General features: G+C 35.7%; 1 protein-coding gene across 1 annotated transcript in view; it reads right to left on the minus strand.

The window, feature by feature from the left end:
* LOC116175747 (dynein heavy chain 10, axonemal) overlaps positions 1-7,390 on the minus strand; it is a 50,125-nt gene that overhangs the window by 20,637 nt on the left and 22,098 nt on the right. The window lies entirely within an intron of this gene.

Consider the following 7,390-nt stretch of genomic DNA (forward strand, 5'->3'; position numbering starts at 1 on the left):
ACTAACAAGAGAAAAGTTGAAATAAATATAAATATCGAGCAGTGATTTAAGGTAGTAGTGTTACTGTTATAGATTTGAAATAGTACCTACTCCGTATGTAATATAGAATTCAACAAATCTGTGTGTAGGTACATAAAGAAACAAGTGTAAATGTGCACAAAACTCTTGTACAGATAAAGCGAATTTTTTAACCGAAATAGTTTTTGTTTTGACATCACCAATGGATATATTTCTTGCAGACGTCTCAATCGCTTTTTGTGAGTACCATCTTCCGACAATCCATTCTTGAGGTATAAGGGAATATACCCGATCGATCACGATAATAGGTCGAGGAGGAGGGCTATGGTTGGTAGAAATTAATTCCTTTCGTTGAGACGTTTAATTAGAGTACCATGAAGGAATAAACTGCTTCCCCCCCCCCCCCCCTCCCCATCCACCCCGTACTTTGATAAGAGGACAGATAGAAGGGCCGTAGTTGGTAGAAAACGGTTCCTTTCGCTGAGACTTTTAATTAGAATACAATGAGAATGAGATAAAAGTTTTAACCCCCCTCCCTCAGGCCCCGTCGCTCTCTGATCTCGAAAAACAAAATTTCGAATTTCTAAAAAATTTACGTGTCACACAAATTACGCGACAGCATTGTATGCCATATAACGGGTGATCGAAAAGTAGTGCGGACAATTTGAATTTCCTGTAAATCTAAACATACATAACGTTGGTAACATACCAAATGTCATTTTTGTAAAAGCAGTGGTGGATCAATTTAATCACTAATGCATAAATAAACTGCCAATTCCAGTAAAAAACATTAAAAACTTAAAGCGCCCAATTTAAACTGTCTGCAGTTCTTTTCGATCACCCGATATAGCTGCGTGCTTCTATACAGCTATGTATAAAATTTTACGATGCGCCTTACTGTATGCAACCCACATTACCAATTGCAATAAGAAATAAACTATTGTATTGGATTTTCAACCTTCTTGACAAGAAACATTTTCATTGACTTGTTCAGTGTTTTCCCAAAATGTTGGCACTAACATAATTATAATTATTATATAATATATTATATTTAATATATACAGTGAATTTTTTTTAATACGAACATATGTTGAAAAGTGTTCTGTACAAACTTTGTATAAAGTATCAAGGAGTGAATGTTATATAAAATAATTGAAGTAGTTGTATTCTATAAACAAATTAAAAAGCTTGTCAATATTATTCAATATCTTTGATTTTGAGTATGGTTGTATCAAGATAAGATCCAGGGTACAATTTTCACATGGTAGCAGAGCGTGGTTGGAGAACTTGAAATAACTAAAAAAGGATTAGCTTGGAAGTTGGTGCCTTGCAGTTGAAAAATAACGACAGATGTCACAAACTGGAACAATGGCGGAACAACAAAATGAGCTGAACTCCATAGAAAAACTTAAGGATTCAGAGGGTTACTCTCTGTGGAAGTTTCAAATAGATATTCTGTTGAAAGCGGCGGGTATTTACGGACACGTTGACGGTACAGAATTATGCCCTGAACCGGTAGAAGGAGAAGGTAAAACTGCAGTTGAAAATATAATTTCTAAATGGAAAAGACAGGATGCCAAGGTTCAAAAAATCTTAATTACTACAGTAGATAAAAGCGTGCTCATACATTTAATGACCAAAAGTACGGGAAAAGAAATGTATGACGCACTAAAAAGTATTTTTGAGCGTGATACCGATACCTTGAAATGTACGTTGTTAAGTAAATTCTATCAACTCAAATTTGATGATAGACAATGTGTTGCGGAAAATGTTGCATCACTACAAAACATTGCATTCAAGTCAAGTCTTTAAACGAAAATGTATCGGATACTATGCTAATGTCAAAAATATTATTAATGTTACCTGACACATTTTCTCATTTTGCAAGTGCATGGGAATCTACTGCTGTAGGAGAAAGGACGCTATCAAACCTGGTGGCACGTCTTTCAACGGAGGAACTAAAAACGAAACCTGATGACATTCCAGTGGAAGCTATTGCATTTAAAATTGCGGAAAGGACTAAGTACCGATGTAGAAAATGCAATCAGCGAGGACATTTTGCACGTGATTGTAAAAGAAACTTAGATCGTTCGAATTCTAACAACGACCTAAGACAACCGGAAAGACTGCATTGTACCATCTGCAAACGTAACAATCACGACACAAGCAAATGTTTCTTTAGAAATAGGGACAATCATTAACAGGTAATGACCCTGATGGGAATTTCATCGTGGACAGTGGAGCCAGTTGTCATATGACGAATGATATAAGATTGTTGGAAAATGTAAAACATGCAGAACTCGAATTTACAGTTGCAAACAACTGTAAAATGGCGGGAACAGCTACGGGAACCATAAAAGGTAACAAGTGTGATCTTACAAATGTGGCGTACGTTCCTGATGTAAGCACAAATCTCATATCCGTCACCAAAATTACACAGAATGGCGGAGACGTAGTATTTGAGAAAGATAGTGTTATTATAAGAAAGGATGGTGAAGTTTTGATTAAGGGAAGGAAAACAAATCAAGGCTGGTACGCCGTAAACATAGAAAGTGAAAAACCCAAAGTCCTACTGACACAAGAAATATGGCACAAGAAGCTGGGACATCTTGGTGGTACAAATTTGAAAAATCTTTGTAGCATGGCTGACGGCATACAATTTAGAGAAAATAAAGATTTCGCTTGTGAAGTTTGCATAAAAGCGAAACATGCAAGAACACCTTTCTTAGGTAGTCTTCCAGAAGCTTCGGAGGAACTAGAAATTATACACACGGATGTGTGTCAAATAGAACATGAATCGTATTGTAAAGAAAAGTACTTTGTCTCATTTTTAGACGACTATACTCATTATTGTGAAGTTTATCCTTTTGAAAAGAAGTCGGATGTGGTAGAAATAGTCAAGAAATTTATCAACAAGGTGGAAACACAAAAGGGTAAGAAAGTTAAAGTTCTGAAATGCGATAATGGTACAGAATTTCTGCGATTAAAAGATTGGTGTGCGAACAAAGGAATTGTTATAAATTGGACCACTCCGTACAGTCCACAGCTTAATGGAAAAGCGGAACGTCTAAATCGTACATTGTGCGAAAAAATGCGTGCACTGTTGTTTGACGCTGAAATTGAAAAGACGTTCTGGAATGAAGCATTAAGAGTAGCTTGTTATGTAACAAATAGGTCACCATCATCAGCGATAATTGGTAAAACTCCAATTGAGGCCTGGACAGGCGTTAGACCAAATTTGAAGAATTTACAAATTTTTGGTAGTGACGTGTATGTAAAGGTTTTGCCGAGTACAAAGAAATTGGAATCAAAATCGGTAAAATTGAAATTGGTTGGTTATTCAGCAATTGGATATCGTTGCTGGGATGAAAACAAACAAAGAATTGTAATCTCACGAGATGTACAATTTGTAAAAGAAACAAAATCATCTGAAGATGTTTCTCAGATTGTTAGAGAACCACAAATTGTTAATTTGGATTTGCTGGAACAAGAACGTAATGGTGATGCTGATGAGTCGTATAATGATATGCTGTTGCCAGAATATCAGAATGACAGTGACGAAAATCATTTTAATTCTGATATCATGGACGACACGGATTCTGAAGAAGGAAATAATGCAGATCTGAACAGAAAGGGCCTTCTAGGACTAAGAGATCGAACTCGTCTGGGACGACCAGCATATTTTAATGATTACGTTATGTTAACATACACTGACGTAATGAAAAGTGTAGATAAAGAGCTTTGGGAGAAAGCGATAAATGAGGAAAAAATGTCTATTGCGAAAAACAAAACCTGGATTCTTGTAAAAACCGAAGAAGCGAAAGGCACAAAAATTTTGAATAGCAAATGGATATTCAAAGGAAAAGAAAATGGAACCAGGAAAGCTAGACTAGTTGTAAGAGGTTTTCAACAAGAAAGAGGAATAGATTTTCAAGAAACATATAGTCCTGTGGTAAATATGACAAGTTTGCGAGTACTTCTTACTATCGTCTGCTGCTGCTAAAGAATTTAAAATAAGAATCTTTGATGTAAAAACAGCGTTTCTTCATGGGGAACTGAAAGACGAAACATTCATGCAAATTCCGGAAGGTTATCCAAAGAAGGAAGGAATGATATGTAAGTTACAGAGAAGTTTATATGGGTTAAGACAATCACCGTTATTGTGGAATCAAACTTTGACGAAGAGGCTCAACAAAATTGGACTTAAACCACTAAAATGCGATAGTTGTATTTTTAAATATGAATCAAATACTGTCTATCTTGCTGTATACGTGGACGACGGAATAATTGTGGGGAAGAATTTGCAAGAGGTAGATGAAATTTTGAACAATATCAAAAAGATGTTCGAAATTACAGTAGATCATTCAGCAGGAACATTCATAGGAATGGAAATTTCACAAGAAACGAATGGAATTCGTTTATCACAGTCTTTGTTCTGCGAACAAGTAGCAGAAAAATTTGGTTTGACTAATGCTAAGGATTCGGAAATACCAATCATGACAAAAGATGAGACTGATCGAAATTTAAAAGGTATTTTCCCATATCGTGAAGCACAGTAGGAAGCCTGCTCTACCTCAGTTCAAAAACACGTCCGGACATCAGTTTTGCTGTTGGAAAGGAATCTCGATACCTGGAAAATCCATCAGACTCGGATGTAAAAAACGTAAAACGTACAATAAAATAATTGACAGGAACCAAACATTTAGGTTTGTTCTTCAAAAAGAATGGAAATTTGAATGAGATGGTAGTGTACACGGATAGCGATTATGCTAATGATCTAGAAAGTAGACGTAGTACTACTGGATATGTATTCCTGTTCCCTTAATGGAACACCAATAAGCTGGTGTTCAAGACGGCAACCCATCGTAGCACTCGCATCTACGGAAGCTGAATTCATAAGTGCAGCTGAAGCTCTGAAGGAAGTTTTATTTTTGAAAGCCTTGATTGAAGAGTTGATAGGCGAAAATTTAAAAATTAAATTTCAAATTGATAACACAAGCACAATCGCACTAATAAAAAATGGGAAGTTTAATCAGCGCAGCAAACACATTGATGTGCGGTATTATTTCATTTGTGAAAAATTAAGTGAAGGTGTATTTGATATAATACATTGTCCCACCGAATATCAAATAGCCGACATACTTACTAAGCCATTATTGCCAATTAAATTTAAACGGTTTAGGGATGTGTTAATGAACTGAAAGTGATGAACATTGTTGTGCAAAGTTTGAGGGAAGGTGTTGAAAAGTGTTCTGTACAAACTTTGTATAAAGTATCAAGGAGTGAATGTTATATAAAATAATTGAAGTAGTTGTATTCTATAAACAAATTAAAAAGCTTGTCAATATTATTCAATATCTTTGATTTTGAGTATGGTTGTATCAAGATAAGATCCAGGGTACAATTTTCACAACATAGGAGTTTGCATGCAATGTAATTTCCTTATGTTCGATTTAAAAAAAACACATCAATCTATTGAGTAGTTCAAATGAGTAGTAGATACAATTGCTAGCTATTACATTTTAAAAAATACCGCCGTCAAATTTAATTACGAAATCGGTTAGGTTATTGCTTAGAATGTCAAGGAGGACACTTCGAACATTTATTGTAATTGTTTTCGTTAATTTTCTTATTTTCTTTATTTATGTATTGAATAGATCAAATTAGTAGACTACCAGGTGCACATGACCTACAAATAATTGAAGGTTGGTTCACAATGCGTTGTGGTGTTAGCGCGTGCCCTGTGAGGTCAAGTTATTGTAAGTTTAAGAAAAATTTATCCTAAAGTTGCTATGACCTCACATGGCTTCTTTAAAAAAATCTTAGCCAGCGCTCTTCATCATCAAGACTAGGTAGTTGCTGACTTGCTGTTCATAGTCACACAAGTTGCGCGTTTTGCTTGTGGGAATGTGAACCGCGCACACCTCAGATTGATGTGTTTTCTTTTTAAATCGAACCATTGACTAATATTACCTATACCCCCCAGTCAATGATCGAACATAGGGAAATTACATTGCATGCAAACTTCTATGTTCGCATTTAAAAAAAACTCACTGTATAATTGCTACAGTTACTTTTAGTGTAAGAAAATTAGCTTTTTTAGAAGAAAAAAATTATTATCCCATCGGAGAGGTGGGAACTCTTCGGATCTGTATTTGGGTCCCTATCGAGAGTTAACCAAAATTTTAAAACTATATAATTTTTTGCTTCTCTTCCTAATAGTAATAATAATAATAAATTCAATATAAAGTAATAATCGCGGTTAGGTATGCAATTTTGTTTCACATGTAAATAGAATAGAATCATAATTACTGCTTTTCGTATGTATATTCGGAATGAGGTAATTAAGTGTGTCATTGTAATAAAGTAACCGCAAGGAGAGCTTTTAAATATGTCTGTTCAGTACCGAAGTCGAACTGGCGGGTAAAAGAGTTCCTATTCTTATAAACGATTCGCCATAGTACGGATAAGCGCTTACAAGGACGGTAGGTATATAGTGTTGGGGGTGCATATAAATGAAAAGCGTATCAAAGTCCAGTTAGTTCACGGGCAGCCTAAGACGCCGAACCTGGGCTTGTTGATCTTGCGAAGAACACCGCGCAACTTTGAGCCAATCGTCTTGAAAGCGATACCTAGAAGATCAAAACTGTGCCTAGAGCCTAGGCCGTACCGCTGAAGAAGATCTTGGGCAGCACGTTCGAGAAGAGAGCGACTTAACAACATGTTTTCGTATTGCTTAGTTTTTTTATGTACGAGTACAATAGTGTTTGTAGAAATATAAAAGTAAATTTCTTTTAGCACCTGACTGTGATTCATTTGACATTGACTTGGTTTCGTATACGATTATAAATAAAGTTGTGAATATTTTCTACCAATGCGAAGTATGAGTTTGCGAATTGTTTCGCCTCCAACACATTTACTAAAATGTGTTCCCTTACAGCAAAGGCGATATTTTAAGAAACCTAACCTTTGCTCCTTCGAGAATCCGGAAGTCCCATTTGATTGTTGTTTAAATTTTCGTTGACTTTGACAGTTATTTGAACTGTGTAGGTAAGTACTTAATTGTCAGATAATGCTGAAGATTCTATTACGTATATTTATTATAAGTATCAATATAGGGTATTAGATGCCGGATGGAAGTCTTGGTGACGTTGTTATATGCAATAGCAGCTGCAACAAATCGATGGCAAATGGATCGCAGGTTCAGTTTTTCGCTTTTCCAAAAGGTAAGTACTGTATCACAAAAAGAATGGGTTATAGAGTGCAATCGAAAGGGGAACCTGAACTCCGTATGCAATGGACTGTGCAGTCTGCATTTCCCGACCAAAGACTATTAAGATGAAATCAGGGATGAAATGTAAGCTATTTTAAA

Source organism: Photinus pyralis, unplaced genomic scaffold, assembly GCF_008802855.1.
Source record: "Photinus pyralis isolate 1611_PpyrPB1 unplaced genomic scaffold, Ppyr1.3 Ppyr1.4_LG1, whole genome shotgun sequence".
Lineage (NCBI taxonomy): Eukaryota > Metazoa > Arthropoda > Insecta > Coleoptera > Lampyridae > Photinus > Photinus pyralis.